This window comes from Anomaloglossus baeobatrachus, unplaced genomic scaffold, assembly GCF_048569485.1.
Source record: "Anomaloglossus baeobatrachus isolate aAnoBae1 unplaced genomic scaffold, aAnoBae1.hap1 Scaffold_600, whole genome shotgun sequence".
Lineage (NCBI taxonomy): Eukaryota > Metazoa > Chordata > Amphibia > Anura > Aromobatidae > Anomaloglossus > Anomaloglossus baeobatrachus.
In genome coordinates this window covers 92784-111800 of record NW_027444965.1, presented here as the reverse complement: position 1 = coordinate 111800, position 19017 = coordinate 92784, and the positions used below count along the sequence as shown (strand labels likewise).

Below are 19017 nucleotides of genomic sequence, written 5' to 3'. Positions count from 1 at the left end.
GTTACCTGTTGTTACCTGAACGTCAAATACTAAGAATGGGCGGCCTATGAAAGAATTAGTACTTTCATTAAGTATACTAAACCGGCTAATTGGGAATAGACAAACTGTAAAAAGCCCTCTGAGAAAGCCCCTCTCTAACCTTTGTTAGTAAGCTTTTCTGTAGCCTGCCTGTTGATGTATTTTCGGTTTGAACAGTGCACAACATGAAGAGACGGAACACTGGCGGCTTGTCACAATGCCCCCCGATGACATCACAATAGCGCTGCTGCCTAGAAAACAAGCTGCGCAGAAGAAGTTGTTCTTTGGGTGGGAGGGTGGGCTAGTGGAAGGAGGGGGCAATCTCTTTTTTTCCCGGGTGGTAGGGGGATGACAGGAGAAGGGAAGCGGGTGGTGAGAAAGGTACAGAGGGCAGGGTTTGGGGGCTGGGAAGGAAAGGGAAAAGATTAGGGTTTGGGGATGATGAAAGGGCTTTCTACGGGTAAGGATGGCAAAGGGTGGCAGTGACGGAAAGTCAGGCAACCTGTCCTGTCCGTCTTTTTGTATCGTGAATTGGAAAGACTGCAAGGGGGAGGGGAGTTGCTTGCGCCCTAAAGGAGGAGTTATTCAGATTCATTGCAGTGGGCGGCGGCTGCAAAACGCACCATTCTTCTTGTTTTGCTCTGCAAAGCAGCCTTTTCAAGGGTTGGCTTGGGTGACAAAATGTCTTGTGTAGGCGTGGGTTTGTCTCCCTCTCGCTCTCTCTCCCTAAGATGTGTCCGGCATAGGCCAGGGTGCCACTCGAGGCCCAAACCAATTCTGGTTATCGCTTCTCGGCCTTTTGGCTAAGATCAAGTGTAGTATCTGTTCTTATCAGTTTAATATCTGATACGTCCCCTATCTGGGGACCATATATTAAATGGATTTTTAGAACAGGGAGATGGAAAAAGAGCTTGCTCTGTCCACTCCACGCATTGACCTGGTATTGCAGTACCTCCAGGAACGGTGCACCCCTTCTTAACCCAGTTTCCAAAAGCAGAACTCGATTCACCTGATTCATATTAGCCCGATTAGCGAATTGAAATGAATTTTTATCTAACACACTTTTTACTTGCTTTATTCATCCAAATAGCAAACTCATCACCACTCAACTTCACCAACTCTGCTATGTCCCGTGCAGTATCTTGTTGTCAGTCTAATCTAGATCATGTGTAATTGAATGGAATAGATCCCTTTTGGACAAAGTGGAGTCAGATGCTGCAGTGACCACAGGTGTGAGAGGATCTACAATTGGCATCTGGTGTTATCTCTCTGCTTCCACTCCAAATAAAGTTACCTGTTGTTACCTGAACGTCAAATACTAAGAATGGGCGGCCTATGAAAGAATTAGTACTTTCATTAAGTATACTAAACCGGCTAATTGGGAATAGACAAACTGTAAAAAGCCCTCTGAGAAAGCCCCTCTCTAACCTTTGTTAGTAAGCTTTTCTGTAGCCTGCCTGTTGATGTATTTTCGGTTTGAACAGTGCACAACATGAAGAGACGGAACACTGGCGGCTTGTCACAATGCCCCCCGATGACATCACAATAGCGCTGCTGCCTAGAAAACAAGCTGCGCAGAAGAAGTTGTTCTTTGGGTGGGAGGGTGGGCTAGTGGAAGGAGGGGGCAATCTCTTTTTTTCCCGGGTGGTAGGGGGATGACAGGAGAAGGGAAGCGGGTGGTGAGAAAGGTACAGAGGGCAGGGTTTGGGGGCTGGGAAGGAAAGGGAAAAGATTAGGGTTTGGGGATGATGAAAGGGCTTTCTACGGGTAAGGATGGCAAAGGGTGGCAGTGACGGAAAGTCAGGCAACCTGTCCTGTCCGTCTTTTTGTATCATGAATTGGAAAGACTGCAAGGGGGAGGGGAGTTGCTTGCGCCCTAAAGGAGGAGTTATTCAGATTCATTGCAGTGGGCGGCGGCTGCAAAACGCACCATTCTTCTTGTTTTTGCTCTGCAAAGCAGCCTTTTCAAGGGTTGGCTTGGGTGACAAAATGTCTTGTGTAGGCGTGGGTTTGTCTCCCTCTCGCTCTCTCTCCCTAAGATGTGTCCGGCATAGGCCAGGGTGCCACTCGAGGCCCAAACCAATTCTGGTTATCGCTTCTCGGCCTTTTGGCTAAGATCAAGTGTAGTATCTGTTCTTATCAGTTTAATATCTGATACGTCCCCTATCTGGGGACCATATATTAAATGGATTTTTAGAACAGGGAGATGGAAAAAGAGCTTGCTCTGTCCACTCCACGCATTGACCTGGTATTGCAGTACCTCCAGGAACGGTGCACCCCTTCTTAACCCAGTTTCCAAAAGCAGAACTCGATTCACCTGATTCATATTAGCCCGATTAGCGAATTGAAATGAATTTTTATCTAACACACTTTTTACTTGCTTTATTCATCCAAATAGCAAACTCATCACCACTCAACTTCACCAACTCTGCTATGTCCCGTGCAGTATCTTGTTGTCAGTCTAATCTAGATCATGTGTAATTGAATGGAATAGATCCCTTTTGGACAAAGTGGAGTCAGATGCTGCAGTGACCACAGGTGTGAGAGGATCTACAATTGGCATCTGGTGTTATCTCTCTGCTTCCACTCCAAATAAAGTTACCTGTTGTTACCTGAACGTCAAATACTAAGAATGGGCGGCCTATGAAAGAATTAGTACTTTCATTAAGTATACTAAACCGGCTAATTGGGAATAGACAAACTGTAAAAAGCCCTCTGAGAAAGCCCCTCTCTAACCTTTGTTAGTAAGCTTTTCTGTAGCCTGCCTGTTGATGTATTTTCGGTTTGAACAGTGCACAACATGAAGAGACGGAACACTGGCGGCTTGTCACAATGCCCCCCGATGACATCACAATAGCGCTGCTGCCTAGAAAACAAGCTGCGCAGAAGAAGTTGTTCTTTGGGTGGGAGGGTGGGCTAGTGGAAGGAGGGGGCAATCTCTTTTTTTCCCGGGTGGTAGGGGGATGACAGGAGAAGGGAAGCGGGTGGTGAGAAAGGTACAGAGGGCAGGGTTTGGGGGCTGGGAAGGAAAGGGAAAAGATTAGGGTTTGGGGATGATGAAAGGGCTTTCTACGGGTAAGGATGGCAAAGGGTGGCAGTGACGGAAAGTCAGGCAACCTGTCCTGTCCGTCTTTTTGTATCGTGAATTGGAAAGACTGCAAGGGGGAGGGGAGTTGCTTGCGCCCTAAAGGAGGAGTTATTCAGATTCATTGCAGTGGGCGGCGGCTGCAAAACGCACCATTCTTCTTGTTTTTGCTCTGCAAAGCAGCCTTTTCAAGGGTTGGCTTGGGTGACAAAATGTCTTGTGTAGGCGTGGGTTTGTCTCCCTCTCGCTCTCTCTCCCTAAGATGTGTCCGGCATAGGCCAGGGTGCCACTCGAGGCCCAAACCAATTCTGGTTATCGCTTCTCGGCCTTTTGGCTAAGATCAAGTGTAGTATCTGTTCTTATCAGTTTAATATCTGATACGTCCCCTATCTGGGGACCATATATTAAATGGATTTTTAGAACAGGGAGATGGAAAAAGAGCTTGCTCTGTCCACTCCACGCATTGACCTGGTATTGCAGTACCTCCAGGAACGGTGCACCCCTTCTTAACCCAGTTTCCAAAAGCAGAACTCGATTCACCTGATTCATATTAGCCCGATTAGCGAATTGAAATGAATTTTTATCTAACACACTTTTTACTTGCTTTATTCATCCAAATAGCAAACTCATCACCACTCAACTTCACCAACTCTGCTATGTCCCGTGCAGTATCTTGTTGTCAGTCTAATCTAGATCATGTGTAATTGAATGGAATAGATCCCTTTTGGACAAAGTGGAGTCAGATGCTGCAGTGACCACAGGTGTGAGAGGATCTACAATTGGCATCTGGTGTTATCTCTCTGCTTCCACTCCAAATAAAGTTACCTGTTGTTACCTGAACGTCAAATACTAAGAATGGGCGGCCTATGAAAGAATTAGTACTTTCATTAAGTATACTAAACCGGCTAATTGGGAATAGACAAACTGTAAAAAGCCCTCTGAGAAAGCCCCTCTCTAACCTTTGTTAGTAAGCTTTTCTGTAGCCTGCCTGTTGATGTATTTTCGGTTTGAACAGTGCACAACATGAAGAGACGGAACACTGGCGGCTTGTCACAATGCCCCCCGATGACATCACAATAGCGCTGCTGCCTAGAAAACAAGCTGCGCAGAAGAAGTTGTTCTTTGGGTGGGAGGTTGGGCTAGTGGAAGGAGGGGGCAATCTCTTTTTTTCCCGGGTGGTAGGGGGATGACAGGAGAAGGGAAGCGGGTGGTGAGAAAGGTACAGAGGGCAGGGTTTGGGGGCTGGGAAGGAAAGGGAAAAGATTAGGGTTTGGGGATGATGAAAGGGCTTTCTACGGGTAAGGATGGCAAAGGGTGGCAGTGACGGAAAGTCAGGCAACCTGTCCTGTCCGTCTTTTTGTATCGTGAATTGGAAAGACTGCAAGGGAGAGGGGAGTTGCTTGCGCCCTAAAGGAGGAGTTATTCAGATTCATTGCAGTGGGCGGCGGCTGCAAAACGCACCATTCTTCTTGTTTTTGCTCTGCAAAGCAGCCTTTTCAAGGGTTGGCTTGGGTGACAAAATATCTTGTGTAGGCGTGGGTTTGTCTCCCTCTCGCTCTCTCTCCCTAAGATGTGTCCGGCATAGGCCAGGGTGCCACTCGAGGCCCAAACCAATTCTGGTTATCGCTTCTCGGCCTTTTGGCTAAGATCAAGTGTAGTATCTGTTCTTATCAGTTTAATATCTGATACGTCCCCTATCTGGGGACCATATATTAAATGGATTTTTAGAACAGGGAGATGGAAAAAGAGCTTGCTCTGTCCACTCCACGCATTGACCTGGTATTGCAGTACCTCCAGGAACGGTGCACCCCTTCTTAACCCAGTTTCCAAAAGCAGAACTCGATTCACCTGATTCATATTAGCCCGATTAGCGAATTGAAATGAATTTTTATCTAACACACTTTTTACTTGCTTTATTCATCCAAATAGCAAACTCATCACCACTCAACTTCACCAACTCTGCTATGTCCCGTGCAGTATCTTGTTGTCAGTCTAATCTAGATCATGTGTAATTGAATGGAATAGATCCCTTTTGGACAAAGTGGAGTCAGATGCTGCAGTGACCACAGGTGTGAGAGGATCTACAATTGGCATCTGGTGTTATCTCTCTGCTTCCACTCCAAATAAAGTTACCTGTTGTTACCTGAACGTCAAATACTAAGAATGGGCGGCCTATGAAAGAATTAGTACTTTCATTAAGTATACTAAACCGGCTAATTGGGAATAGACAAACTGTAAAAAGCCCTCTGAGAAAGCCCCTCTCTAACCTTTGTTAGTAAGCTTTTCTGTAGCCTGCCTGTTGATGTATTTTCGGTTTGAACAGTGCACAACATGAAGAGACGGAACACTGGCGGCTTGTCACAATGCCCCCCGATGACATCACAATAGCGCTGCTGCCTAGAAAACAAGCTGCGCAGAAGAAGTTGTTCTTTGGGTGGGAGGGTGGGCTAGTGGAAGGAGGGGGCAATCTCTTTTTTTCCCGGGTGGTAGGGGGATGACAGGAGAAGGGAAGCGGGTGGTGAGAAAGGTACAGAGGGCAGGGTTTGGGGGCTGGGAAGGAAAGGGAAAAGATTAGGGTTTGGGGATGATGAAAGGGCTTTCTACGGGTAAGGATGGCAAAGGGTGGCAGTGACGGAAAGTCAGGCAACCTGTCCTGTCCGTCTTTTTGTATCGTGAATTGGAAAGACTGCAAGGGGGAGGGGAGTTGCTTGCGCCCTAAAGGAGGAGTTATTCAGATTCATTGCAGTGGGCGGCGGCTGCAAAACGCACCATTCTTCTTGTTTTTGCTCTGCAAAGCAGCCTTTTCAAGGGTTGGCTTGGGTGACAAAATGTCTTGTGTAGGCGTGGGTTTGTCTCCCTCTCGCTCTCTCTCCCTAAGATGTGTCCGGCATAGGCCAGGGTGCCACTCGAGGCCCAAACCAATTCTGGTTATCGCTTCTCGGCCTTTTGGCTAAGATCAAGTGTAGTATCTGTTCTTATCAGTTTAATATCTGATACGTCCCCTATCTGGGGACCATATATTAAATGGATTTTTAGAACAGGGAGATGGAAAAAGAGCTTGCTCTGTCCACTCCACGCATTGACCTGGTATTGCAGTACCTCCAGGAACGGTGCACCCCTTCTTAACCCAGTTTCCAAAAGCAGAACTCGATTCACCTGATTCATATTAGCCCGATTAGCGAATTGAAATGAATTTTTATCTAACACACTTTTTACTTGCTTTATTCATCCAAATAGCAAACTCATCACCACTCAACTTCACCAACTCTGCTATGTCCCGTGCAGTATCTTGTTGTCAGTCTAATCTAGATCATGTGTAATTGAATGGAATAGATCCCTTTTGGACAAAGTGGAGTCAGATGCTGCAGTGACCACAGGTGTGAGAGGATCTACAATTGGCATCTGGTGTTATCTCTCTGCTTCCACTCCAAATAAAGTTACCTGTTGTTACCTGAACGTCAAATACTAAGAATGGGCGGCCTATGAAAGAATTAGTACTTTCATTAAGTATACTAAACCGGCTAATTGGGAATAGACAAACTGTAAAAAGCCCTCTGAGAAAGCCCCTCTCTAACCTTTGTTAGTAAGCTTTTCTGTAGCCTGCCTGTTGATGTATTTTCGGTTTGAACAGTGCACAACATGAAGAGACGGAACACTGGCGGCTTGTCACAATGCCCCCCGATGACATCACAATAGCGCTGCTGCCTAGAAAACAAGCTGCGCAGAAGAAGTTGTTCTTTGGGTGGGAGGGTGGGCTAGTGGAAGGAGGGGGCAATCTCTTTTTTTCCCGGGTGGTAGGGGGATGACAGGAGAAGGGAAGCGGGTGGTGAGAAAGGTACAGAGGGCAGGGTTTGGGGGCTGGGAAGGAAAGGGAAAAGATTAGGGTTTGGGGATGATGAAAGGGCTTTCTACGGGTAAGGATGGCAAAGGGTGGCAGTGACGGAAAGTCAGACAACCTGTCCTGTCCGTCTTTTTGTATCGTGAATTGGAAAGACTGCAAGGGGGAGGGGAGTTGCTTGCGCCCTAAAGGAGGAGTTATTCAGATTCATTGCAGTGGGCGGCGGCTGCAAAACGCACCATTCTTCTTGTTTTTGCTCTGCAAAGCAGCCTTTTCAAGGGTTGGCTTGGGTGACAAAATGTCTTGTGTAGGCGTGGGTTTGTCTCCCTCTCGCTCTCTCTCCCTAAGATGTGTCCGGCATAGGCCAGGGTGCCACTCGAGGCCCAAACCAATTCTGGTTATCGCTTCTCGGCCTTTTGGCTAAGATCAAGTGTAGTATCTGTTCTTATCAGTTTAATATCTGATACGTCCCCTATCTGGGGACCATATATTAAATGGATTTTTAGAACAGGGAGATGGAAAAAGAGCTTGCTCTGTCCACTCCACGCATTGACCTGGTATTGCAGTACCTCCAGGAACGGTGCACCCCTTCTTAACCCAGTTTCCAAAAGCAGAACTCGATTCACCTGATTCATATTAGCCCGATTAGCGAATTGAAATGAATTTTTATCTAACACACTTTTTACTTGCTTTATTCATCCAAATAGCAAACTCATCACCACTCAACTTCACCAACTCTGCTATGTCCCGTGCAGTATCTTGTTGTCAGTCTAATCTAGATCATGTGTAATTGAATGGAATAGATCCCTTTTGGACAAAGTGGAGTCAGATGCTGCAGTGACCACAGGTGTGAGAGGATCTACAATTGGCATCTGGTGTTATCTCTCTGCTTCCACTCCAAATAAAGTTACCTGTTGTTACCTGAACGTCAAATACTAAGAATGGGCGGCCTATGAAAGAATTAGTACTTTCATTAAGTATACTAAACCGGCTAATTGGGAATAGACAAACTGTAAAAAGCCCTCTGAGAAAGCCCCTCTCTAACCTTTGTTAGTAAGCTTTTCTGTAGCCTGCCTGTTGATGTATTTTCGGTTTGAACAGTGCACAACATGAAGAGACGGAACACTGGCGGCTTGTCACAATGCCCCCCGATGACATCACAATAGCGCTGCTGCCTAGAAAACAAGCTGCGCAGAAGAAGTTGTTCTTTGGGTGGGAGGGTGGGCTAGTGGAAGGAGGGGGCAATCTCTTTTTTTCCCAGGTGGTAGGGGGATGACAGGAGAAGGGAAGCGGGTGGTGAGAAAGGTACAGAGGGCAGGGTTTGGGGGCTGGGAAGGAAAGGGAAAAGATTAGGGTTTGGGGATGATGAAAGGGCTTTCTACGGGTAAGGATGGCAAAGGGTGGCAGTGACGGAAAGTCAGGCAACCTGTCCTGTCCGTCTTTTTGTATCGTGAATTGGAAAGACTGCAAGGGGGAGGGGAGTTGCTTGCGCCCTAAAGGAGGAGTTATTCAGATTCATTGCAGTGGGCGGCGGCTGCAAAACGCACCATTCTTCTTGTTTTTGCTCTGCAAAGCAGCCTTTTCAAGGGTTGGCTTGGGTGACAAAATGTCTTGTGTAGGCGTGGGTTTGTCTCCCTCTCGCTCTCTCTCCCTAAGATGTGTCCGGCATAGGCCAGGGTGCCACTCGAGGCCCAAACCAATTCTGGTTATCGCTTCTCGGCCTTTTGGCTAAGATCAAGTGTAGTCCCTTCATTGGGTTTGCCTTGGTCTTGGCTGGGAGGGGCCCGGGCTTGCACAACCGCCGGCCTCGGGGATTGTTGCGCCTTTTGGTGCTTACGTCCCCTTGTGGCTGGTGGTTCCTGGGCTCGGGAGGCGATCACCCAGGCACTGCGCTTTTGTGTGGTGGCCTGCTGGCCTTCGGGGCTACCTTGATTCTGAAAATTGCGGATGAAATCTCATCTGTTCTTATCAGTTTAATATCTGATACGTCCCCTATCTGGGGACCATATATTAAATGGATTTTTAGAACAGGGAGATGGAAAAAGAGCTTGCTCTGTCCACTCCACGCATTGACCTGGTATTGCAGTACCTCCAGGAACGGTGCACCCCTTCTTAACCCAGTTTCCAAAAGCAGAACTCGATTCACCTGATTCATATTAGCCCGATTAGCGAATTGAAATGAATTTTTATCTAACACACTTTTTACTTGCTTTATTCATCCAAATAGCAAACTCATCACCACTCAACTTCACCAACTCTGCTATGTCCCGTGCAGTATCTTGTTGTCAGTCTAATCTAGATCATGTGTAATTGAATGGAATAGATCCCTTTTGGACAAAGTGGAGTCAGATGCTGCAGTGACCACAGGTGTGAGAGGATCTACAATTGGCATCTGGTGTTATCTCTCTGCTTCCACTCCAAATAAAGTTACCTGTTGTTACCTGAACGTCAAATACTAAGAATGGGCGGCCTATGAAAGAATTAGTACTTTCATTAAGTATACTAAACCGGCTAATTGGGAATAGACAAACTGTAAAAAGCCCTCTGAGAAAGCCCCTCTCTAACCTTTGTTAGTAAGCTTTTCTGTAGCCTGCCTGTTGATGTATTTTCGGTTTGAACAGTGCACAACATGAAGAGACGGAACACTGGCGGCTTGTCACAATGCCCCCCGATGACATCACAATAGCGCTGCTGCCTAGAAAACAAGCTGCGCAGAAGAAGTTGTTCTTTGGGTGGGAGGGTGGGCTAGTGGAAGGAGGGGGCAATCTCTTTTTTTCCCGGGTGGTAGGGGGATGACAGGAGAAGGGAAGCGGGTGGTGAGAAAGGTACAGAGGGCAGGGTTTGGGGGCTGGGAAGGAAAGGGAAAAGATTAGGGTTTGGGGATGATGAAAGGGCTTTCTACGGGTAAGGATGGCAAAGGGTGGCAGTGACGGAAAGTCAGGCAACCTGTCCTGTCCGTCTTTTTGTATCGTGAATTGGAAAGACTGCAAGGGGGAGGGGAGTTGCTTGCGCCCTAAAGGAAGAGTTATTCAGATTCATTGCAGTGGGCGGCGGCTGCAAAACGCACCATTCTTCTTGTTTTTGCTCTGCAAAGCAGCCTTTTCAAGGGTTGGCTTGGGTGACAAAATGTCTTGTGTAGGCGTGGGTTTGTCTCCCTCTCGCTCTCTCTCCCTAAGATGTGTCCGGCATAGGCCAGGGTGCCACTCGAGGCCCAAACCAATTCTGGTTATCGCTTCTCGGCCTTTTGGCTAAGATCAAGTGTAGTATCTGTTCTTATCAGTTTAATATCTGATACGTCCCCTATCTGGGGACCATATATTAAATGGATTTTTAGAACAGGGAGATGGAAAAAGAGCTTGCTCTGTCCACTCCACGCATTGACCTGGTATTGCAGTACCTCCAGGAACGGTGCACCCCTTCTTAACCCAGTTTCCAAAAGCAGAACTCGATTCACCTGATTCATATTAGCCCGATTAGCGAATTGAAATAAATTTTTATCTAACACACTTTTTACTTGCTTTATTCATCCAAATAGCAAACTCATCACCACTCAACTTCACCAACTCTGCTATGTCCCGTGCAGTATCTTGTTGTCAGTCTAATCTAGATCATGTGTAATTGAATGGAATAGATCCCTTTTGGACAAAGTGGAGTCAGATGCTGCAGTGACCACAGGTGTGAGAGGATCTACAATTGGCATCTGGTGTTATCTCTCTGCTTCCACTCCAAATAAAGTTACCTGTTGTTACCTGAACGTCAAATACTAAGAATGGGCGGCCTATGAAAGAATTAGTACTTTCATTAAGTATACTAAACCGGCTAATTGGGAATAGACAAACTGTAAAAAGCCCTCTGAGAAAGCCCCTCTCTAACCTTTGTTAGTAAGCTTTTCTGTAGCCTGCCTGTTGATGTATTTTCGGTTTGAACAGTGCACAACATGAAGAGACGGAACACTGGCGGCTTGTCACAATGCCCCCCGATGACATCACAATAGCGCTGCTGCCTAGAAAACAAGCTGCGCAGAAGAAGTTGTTCTTTGGGTGGGAGGGTGGGCTAGTGGAAGGAGGGGGCAATCTCTTTTTTTCCCGGGTGGTAGGGGGATGACAGGAGAAGGGAAGCGGGTGGTGAGAAAGGTACAGAGGGCAGGGTTTGGGGGCTGGGAAGGAAAGGGAAAAGATTAGGGTTTGGGGATGATGAAAGGGCTTTCTACGGGTAAGGATGGCAAAGGGTGGCAGTGACGGAAAGTCAGGCAACCTGTCCTGTCCGTCTTTTTGTATCGTGAATTGGAAAGACTGCAAGGGGGAGGGGAGTTGCTTGCGCCCTAAAGGAGGAGTTATTCAGATTCATTGCAGTGGGCGGTGGCTGCAAAACGCACCATTCTTCTTGTTTTTGCTCTGCAAAGCAGCCTTTTCAAGGGTTGGCTTGGGTGACAAAATGTCTTGTGTAGGCGTGGGTTTGTCTCCCTCTCGCTCTCTCTCCCTAAGATGTGTCCGGCATAGGCCAGGGTGCCACTCGAGGCCCAAACCAATTCTGGTTATCGCTTCTCGGCCTTTTGGCTAAGATCAAGTGTAGTATCTGTTCTTATCAGTTTAATATCTGATACGTCCCCTATCTGGGGACCATATATTAAATGGATTTTTAGAACAGGGAGATGGAAAAAGAGCTTGCTCTGTCCACTCCACGCATTGACCTGGTATTGCAGTACCTCCAGGAACGGTGCACCCCTTCTTAACCCAGTTTCCAAAAGCAGAACTCGATTCACCTGATTCATATTAGCCCGATTAGCGAATTGAAATGAATTTTTATCTAACACACTTTTTACTTGCTTTATTCATCCAAATAGCAAACTCATCACCACTCAACTTCACCAACTCTGCTATGTCCCGTGCAGTATCTTGTTGTCAGTCTAATCTAGATCATGTGTAATTGAATGGAATAGATCCCTTTTGGACAAAGTGGAGTCAGATGCTGCAGTGACCACAGGTGTGAGAGGATCTACAATTGGCATCTGGTGTTATCTCTCTGCTTCCACTCCAAATAAAGTTACCTGTTGTTACCTGAACGTCAAATACTAAGAATGGGCGGCCTATGAAAGAATTAGTACTTTCATTAAGTATACTAAACCGGCTAATTGGGAATAGACAAACTGTAAAAAGCCCTCTGAGAAAGCCCCTCTCTAACCTTTGTTAGTAAGCTTTTCTGTAGCCTGCCTGTTGATGTATTTTCGGTTTGAACAGTGCACAACATGAAGAGACGGAACACTGGCGGCTTGTCACAATGCCCCCCGATGACATCACAATAGCGCTGCTGCCTAGAAAACAAGCTGCGCAGAAGAAGTTGTTCTTTGGGTGGGAGGGTGGGCTAGTGGAAGGAGGGGGCAATCTCTTTTTTTCCCGGGTGGTAGGGGGATGACAGGAGAAGGGAAGCGGGTGGTGAGAAAGGTACAGAGGGCAGGGTTTGGGGGCTGGGAAGGAAAGGGAAAAGATTAGGGTTTGGGGATGATGAAAGGGCTTTCTACGGGTAAGGATGGCAAAGGGTGGCAGTGACGGAAAGTCAGGCAACCTGTCCTGTCCGTCTTTTTGTATCGTGAATTGGAAAGACTGCAAGGGGGAGGGGAGTTGCTTGCGCCCTAAAGGAGGAGTTATTCAGATTCATTGCAGTGGGCGGCGGCTGCAAAACGCACCATTCTTCTTGTTTTTGCTCTGCAAAGCAGCCTTTTCAAGGGTTGGCTTGGGTGACAAAATGTCTTGTGTAGGCGTGGGTTTGTCTCCCTCTCGCTCTCTCTCCCTAAGATGTGTCCGGCATAGGCCAGGGTGCCACTCGAGGCCCAAACCAATTCTGGTTATCGCTTCTCGGCCTTTTGGCTAAGATCAAGTGTAGTATCTGTTCTTATCAGTTTAATATCTGATACGTCCCCTATCTGGGGACCATATATTAAATGGATTTTTAGAACAGGGAGATGGAAAAAGAGCTTGCTCTGTCCACTCCACGCATTGACCTGGTATTGCAGTACCTCCAGGAACGGTGCACCCCTTCTTAACCCAGTTTCCAAAAGCAGAACTCGATTCACCTGATTCATATTAGCCCGATTAGCGAATTGAAATGAATTTTTATCTAACACACTTTTTACTTGCTTTATTCATCCAAATAGCAAACTCATCACCACTCAACTTCACCAACTCTGCTATGTCCCGTGCAGTATCTTGTTGTCAGTCTAATCTAGATCATGTGTAATTGAATGGAATAGATCCCTTTTGGACAAAGTGGAGTCAGATGCTGCAGTGACCACAGGTGTGAGAGGATCTACAATTGGCATCTGGTGTTATCTCTCTGCTTCCACTCCAAATAAAGTTACCTGTTGTTACCTGAACGTCAAATACTAAGAATGGGCGGCCTATGAAAGAATTAGTACTTTCATTAAGTATACTAAACCGGCTAATTGGGAATAGACAAACTGTAAAAAGCCCTCTGAGAAAGCCCCTCTCTAACCTTTGTTAGTAAGCTTTTCTGTAGCCTGCCTGTTGATGTATTTTCGGTTTGAACAGTGCACAACATGAAGAGACGGAACACTGGCGGCTTGTCACAATGCCCCCCGATGACATCACAATAGCGCTGCTGCCTAGAAAACAAGCTGCGCAGAAGAAGTTGTTCTTTGGGTGGGAGGGTGGGCTAGTGGAAGGAGGGGGCAATCTCTTTTTTTCCCGGGTGGTAGGGGGATGACAGGAGAAGGGAAGCGGGTGGTGAGAAAGGTACAGAGGGCAGGGTTTGGGGGCTGGGAAGGAAAGGGAAAAGATTAGGGTTTGGGGATGATGAAAGGGCTTTCTACGGGTAAGGATGGCAAAGGGTGGCAGTGACGGAAAGTCAGGCAACCTGTCCTGTCCGTCTTTTTGTATCGTGAATTGGAAAGACTGCAAGGGGGAGGGGAGTTGCTTGCGCCCTAAAGGAGGAGTTATTCAGATTCATTGCAGTGGGCGGCGGCTGCAAAACGCACCATTCTTCTTGTTTTTGCTCTGCAAAGCAGCCTTTTCAAGGGTTGGCTTGGGTGACAAAATGTCTTGTGTAGGCGTGGGTTTGTCTCCCTCTCGCTCTCTCTCCCTAAGATGTGTCCGGCATAGGCCAGGGTGCCACTCGAGGCCCAAACCAATTCTGGTTATCGCTTCTCGGCCTTTTGGCTAAGATCAAGTGTAGTATCTGTTCTTATCAGTTTAATATCTGATACGTCTCCTATCTGGGGACCATATATTAAATGGATTTTTAGAACAGGGAGATGGAAAAAGAGCTTGCTCTGTCCACTCCACGCATTGACCTGGTATTGCAGTACCTCCAGGAACGGTGCACCCCTTCTTAACCCAGTTTCCAAAAGCAGAACTCGATTCACCTGATTCATATTAGCCCGATTAGCGAATTGAAATGAATTTTTATCTAACACACTTTTTACTTGCTTTATTCATCCAAATAGCAAACTCATCACCACTCAACTTCACCAACTCTGCTATGTCCCGTGCAGTATCTTGTTGTCAGTCTAATCTAGATCATGTGTAATTGAATGGAATAGATCCCTTTTGGACAAAGTGGAGTCAGATGCTGCAGTGACCACAGGTGTGAGAGGATCTACAATTGGCATCTGGTGTTATCTCTCTGCTTCCACTCCAAATAAAGTTACCTGTTGTTACCTGAACGTCAAATACTAAGAATGGGCGGCCTATGAAAGAATTAGTACTTTCATTAAGTATACTAAACCGGCTAATTGGGAATAGACAAACTGTAAAAAGCCCTCTGAGAAAGCCCCTCTCTAACCTTTGTTAGTAAGCTTTTCTGTAGCCTGCCTGTTGATGTATTTTCGGTTTGAACAGTGCACAACATGAAGAGACGGAACACTGGCGGCTTGTCACAATGCCCCCCGATGACATCACAATAGCGCTGCTGCCTAGAAAACAAGCTGCGCAGAAGAAGTTGTTCTTTGGGTGGGAGGGTGGGCTAGTGGAAGGAGGGGGCAATCTCTTTTTTTCCCGGGTGGTAGGGGGATGACAGGAGAAGGGAAGCGGGTGGTGAGAAAGGTACAGAGGGCAGGGTTTGGGGGCTGGGAAGGAAAGGGAAAAGATTAGGGTTTGGGGATGATGAAAGGGCTTTCTACGGGTAAGGATGGCAAAGGGTGGCAGTGACGGAAAGTCAGGCAACCTGTCCTGTCCGTCTTTTTGTATCGTGAATTGGAAAGACTGCAAGGGGGAGGGGAGTTGCTTGCGCCCTAAAGGAGGAGTTATTCAGATTCATTGCAGTGGGCGGCGGCTGCAAAACGCACCATTCTTCTTGTTTTTGCTCTGCAAAGCAGCCTTTTCAAGGGTTGGCTTGGGTGACAAAATGTCTTGTGTAGGCGTGGGTTTGTCTCCCTCTCGCTCTCTCTCCCTAAGATGTGTCCGGCATAGGCCAGGGTGCCACTCGAGGCCCAAACCAATTCTGGTTATCGCTTCTCGGCCTTTTGGCTAAGATCAAGTGTAGTATCTGTTCTTATCAGTTTAATATCTGATACGTCCCCTATCTGGGGACCATATATTAAATGGATTTTTAGAACAGGGAGATGGAAAAAGAGCTTGCTCTGTCCACTCCACGCATTGACCTGGTATTGCAGTACCTCCAGGAACGGTGCACCCCTTCTTAACCCAGTTTCCAAAAGCAGAACTCGATTCACCTGATTCATATTAGCCCGATTAGCGAATTGAAATGAATTTTTATCTAACACACTTTTTACTTGCTTTATTCATCCAAATAGCAAACTCATCACCACTCAACTTCACCAACTCTGCTATGTCCCGTGCAGTATCTTGTTGTCAGTCTAATCTAGATCATGTGTAATTGAATGGAATAGATCCCTTTTGGACAAAGTGGAGTCAGATGCTGCAGTGACCACAGGTGTGAGAGGATCTACAATTGGCATCTGGTGTTATCTCTCTGCTTCCACTCCAAATAAAGTTACCTGTTGTTACCTGAACGTCAAATACTAAGAATGGGCGGCCTATGAAAGAATTAGTACTTTCATTAAGTATACTAAACCGGCTAATTGGGAATAGACAAACTGTAAAAAGCCCTCTGAGAAAGCCCCTCTCTAACCTTTGTTAGTAAGCTTTTCTGTAGCCTGCCTGTTGATGTATTTTCGGTTTGAACAGTGCACAACATGAAGAGACGGAACACTGGCGGCTTGTCACAATGCCCCCCGATGACATCACAATAGCGCTGCTGCCTAGAAAACAAGCTGCGCAGAAGAAGTTGTTCTTTGGGTGGGAGGGTGGGCTAGTGGAAGGAGGGGGCAATCTCTTTTTTTCCCGGGTGGTAGGGGGATGACAGGAGAAGGGAAGCGGGTGGTGAGAAAGGTACAGAGGGCAGGGTTTGGGGGCTGGGAAGGAAAGGGAAAAGATTAGGGTTTGGGGATGATGAAAGGGCTTTCTACGGGTAAGGATGGCAAAGGGTGGCAGTGACGGAAAGTCAGGCAACCTGTCCTGTCCGTCTTTTTGTATCGTGAATTGGAAAGACTGCAAGGGGGAGGGGAGTTGCTTGCGCCCTAAAGGAGGAGTTATTCAGATTCATTGCAGTGGGCGGCGGCTGCAAAACGCACCATTCTTCTTGTTTTTGCTCTGCAAAGCAGCCTTTTCAAGGGTTGGCTTGGGTGACAAAATGTCTTGTGTAGGCGTGGGTTTGTCTCCCTCTCGCTCTCTCTCCCTAAGATGTGTCCGGCATAGGCCAGGGTGCCACTCGAGGCCCAAACCAATTCTGGTTATCGCTTCTCGGCCTTTTGGCTAAGATCAAGTGTAGTATCTGTTCTTATCAGTTTAATATCTGATACGTCCCCTATCTGGGGACCATATATTAAATGGATTTTTAGAACAGGGAGATGGAAAAAGAGCTTGCTCTGTCCACTCCACGCATTGACCTGGTATTGCAGTACCTCCAGGAACGGTGCACCCCTTCTTAACCCAGTTTCCAAAAGCAGAACTCGATTCACCTGATTCATATTAGCCCGATTAGCGAATTGAAATGAATTTTTATCTAACACACTTTTTACTTGCTTTATTCATCCAAATAGCAAACTCATCACCACTCAACTTCACCAACTCTGCTATGTCCCGTGCAGTATCTTGTTGTCAGTCTAATCTAGATCATGTGTAATTGAATGGAATAGATCCCTTTTGGACAAAGTGGAGTCAGATGCTGCAGTGACCACAGGTGTGAGAGGATCTACAATTGGCATCTGGTGTTATCTCTCTGCTTCCACTCCAAATAAAGTTACCTGTTGTTACCTGAACGTCAAATACTAAGAATGGGCGGCCTATGAAAGAATTAGTACTTTCATTAAGTATACTAAACCGGCTAATTGGGAATAGACAAACTGTAAAAAGCCCTCTGAGAAAGCCCCTCTCTAACCTTTGTTAGTAAGCTTTTCTGTAGCCTGCCTGTTGATGTATTTTCGGTTTGAACAGTGCACAACATGAAGAGACGGAACACTGGCGGCTTGTCACAATGCCCCCCGATGACATCACAATAGCGCTGCTGCCTAGAAAACAAGCTGCGCAGAAGAAGTTGTTCTTTGGGTGGGAGGGTGGGCTAGTGGAAGGAGGGGGCAATCTCTTTTTTTCCCGGGTGGTAGGGGGATGACAGGAGAAGGGAAGCGGGTGGTGAGAAAGGTACAGAGGGCAGGGTTTGGGGGCTGGGAAGGAAAGGGAAAAGATTAGGGTTTGGGGATGATGAAAGGGCTTTCTACGGGTAAGGATGGCAAAGGGTGGCAGTGACGGAAAGTCAGGCAACCTGTCCTGTCCGTCTTTTTGTATCGTGAATTGGAAAGACTGCAAGGGGGAGGGGAGTTGCTTGCGCCCTAAAGGAGGAGTTATTCAGATTCATTGCAGTGGGCGGCGGCTGCAAAACGCACCATTCTTCTTGTTTTTGCTCTGCAAAGCAGCCTTTTCAAGGGTTGGCTTGGGTGACAAAATGTCTTGTGTAGGCGTGGGTTTGTCTCCCTCTCGCTCTCTCTCCCTAAGATGTGTCCGGCATAGGCCAGGGTGCCACTCGAGGCCCAAACCAATTCTGGTTATCGCTTCTCGGCCTTTTGGCTAAGATCAAGTGTAGTATCTGTTCTTATCAGTTTAATATCTGATACGTCCCCTATCTGGGGACCATATATTAAATGGATTTTTAGAACAGGGAGATGGAAAAAGAGCTTGCTCTGTCCACTCCACGCATTGACCTGGTATTGCAGTACCTCCAGGAACGGTGCACCCCTTCTTAACCCAGTTTCCAAAAGCAGAACTCGATTCACCTGATTCATATTAGCCCGATTAGCGAATTGAAATGAATTTTTATCTAACACACTTTTTACTTGCTTTATTCATCCAAATAGCAAACTCATCACCACTCAACTTCACCAACTCTGCTATGTCCCGTGCAGTATCTTGTTGTCAGTCTAATCTAGATCATGTGTAATTGAATGGAATAGATCCCTTTTGGACAAAGTGGAGTCAGATGCTGCAGTGACCACAGGTGTGAGAGGATCTACAATTGGCATCTGGTGTTATCTCTCTGCTTCCACTCCAAATAAAGTTACCTGTTGTTACCTGAACGTCAAATACTAAGAATGGGCGGCCTATGAAAGAATTAGTACTTTCATTAAGTATACTAAACCGGCTAATTGGGAATAGACAAACTGTAAAAAGCCCTCTGAGAAAGCCCCTCTCTAACCTTTATTAGTAAGCTTTTCTGTAGCCTGCCTGTTGATGTATTTTCGGTTTGAACAGTGCACAACATGAAGAGACGGAACACTGGCGGCTTGTCACAATGCCCCCCGATGACATCACAATAGCGCTGCTGCCTAGAAAACAAGCTGCGCAGAAGAAGTTGTTCTTTGGGTGGGAGGGTGGGCTAGTGGAAGGAGGGGGCAATCTCTTTTTTTCCCGGGTGGTAGGGGGATGACAGGAGAAGGGAAGCGGGTGGTGAGAAAGGTACAGAGGGCAGGGTTTGGGGGCTGGGAAGGAAAGGGAAAAGATTAGGGTTTGGGGATGATGAAAGGGCTTTCTACGGGTAAGGATGGCAAAGG

General features: G+C 46.9%; 14 non-coding genes across 14 annotated transcripts; all 14 read left to right on the top strand.

Annotated features, from left to right (window-relative positions):
* Nucleotides 1-801: 801 nt before the first annotated feature.
* Nucleotides 802-992, top strand: LOC142285417 (U2 spliceosomal RNA). Its single transcript, XR_012746812.1, has one exon. It is a non-coding gene; the product is annotated as a U2 spliceosomal RNA (small nuclear RNA).
* Nucleotides 993-2109: 1117 nt separating this feature from the next.
* On the top strand, nucleotides 2110-2300 carry LOC142285416 (U2 spliceosomal RNA). The gene has a single exon (XR_012746811.1). It is a non-coding gene; the product is annotated as a U2 spliceosomal RNA (small nuclear RNA).
* A 1117-nt stretch (nucleotides 2301-3417) lies between these two features.
* Nucleotides 3418-3608, top strand: LOC142285415 (U2 spliceosomal RNA). The gene has a single exon (XR_012746810.1). It is a non-coding gene; the product is annotated as a U2 spliceosomal RNA (small nuclear RNA).
* Nucleotides 3609-4725: 1117 nt separating this feature from the next.
* On the top strand, nucleotides 4726-4916 carry LOC142285414 (U2 spliceosomal RNA). Its single transcript, XR_012746809.1, has one exon. It is a non-coding gene; the product is annotated as a U2 spliceosomal RNA (small nuclear RNA).
* Nucleotides 4917-6033: 1117 nt separating this feature from the next.
* On the top strand, nucleotides 6034-6224 carry LOC142285413 (U2 spliceosomal RNA). The gene has a single exon (XR_012746808.1). It is a non-coding gene; the product is annotated as a U2 spliceosomal RNA (small nuclear RNA).
* A 1117-nt stretch (nucleotides 6225-7341) lies between these two features.
* Nucleotides 7342-7532, top strand: LOC142285541 (U2 spliceosomal RNA). The gene has a single exon (XR_012746917.1). It is a non-coding gene; the product is annotated as a U2 spliceosomal RNA (small nuclear RNA).
* A 1336-nt stretch (nucleotides 7533-8868) lies between these two features.
* LOC142285482 (U2 spliceosomal RNA) lies at nucleotides 8869-9052 on the top strand. Its single transcript, XR_012746870.1, has one exon. It is a non-coding gene; the product is annotated as a U2 spliceosomal RNA (small nuclear RNA).
* A 1117-nt stretch (nucleotides 9053-10169) lies between these two features.
* Nucleotides 10170-10360, top strand: LOC142285540 (U2 spliceosomal RNA). Its single transcript, XR_012746916.1, has one exon. It is a non-coding gene; the product is annotated as a U2 spliceosomal RNA (small nuclear RNA).
* Nucleotides 10361-11477: 1117 nt separating this feature from the next.
* Nucleotides 11478-11668, top strand: LOC142285539 (U2 spliceosomal RNA). The gene has a single exon (XR_012746915.1). It is a non-coding gene; the product is annotated as a U2 spliceosomal RNA (small nuclear RNA).
* A 1117-nt stretch (nucleotides 11669-12785) lies between these two features.
* On the top strand, nucleotides 12786-12976 carry LOC142285538 (U2 spliceosomal RNA). The gene has a single exon (XR_012746914.1). It is a non-coding gene; the product is annotated as a U2 spliceosomal RNA (small nuclear RNA).
* Nucleotides 12977-14093: 1117 nt separating this feature from the next.
* LOC142285462 (U2 spliceosomal RNA) lies at nucleotides 14094-14284 on the top strand. Its single transcript, XR_012746854.1, has one exon. It is a non-coding gene; the product is annotated as a U2 spliceosomal RNA (small nuclear RNA).
* A 1117-nt stretch (nucleotides 14285-15401) lies between these two features.
* Nucleotides 15402-15592, top strand: LOC142285537 (U2 spliceosomal RNA). The gene has a single exon (XR_012746913.1). It is a non-coding gene; the product is annotated as a U2 spliceosomal RNA (small nuclear RNA).
* Nucleotides 15593-16709: 1117 nt separating this feature from the next.
* Nucleotides 16710-16900, top strand: LOC142285534 (U2 spliceosomal RNA). Its single transcript, XR_012746911.1, has one exon. It is a non-coding gene; the product is annotated as a U2 spliceosomal RNA (small nuclear RNA).
* Nucleotides 16901-18017: 1117 nt separating this feature from the next.
* LOC142285533 (U2 spliceosomal RNA) lies at nucleotides 18018-18208 on the top strand. Its single transcript, XR_012746910.1, has one exon. It is a non-coding gene; the product is annotated as a U2 spliceosomal RNA (small nuclear RNA).
* Nucleotides 18209-19017: the final 809 nt, after the last annotated feature.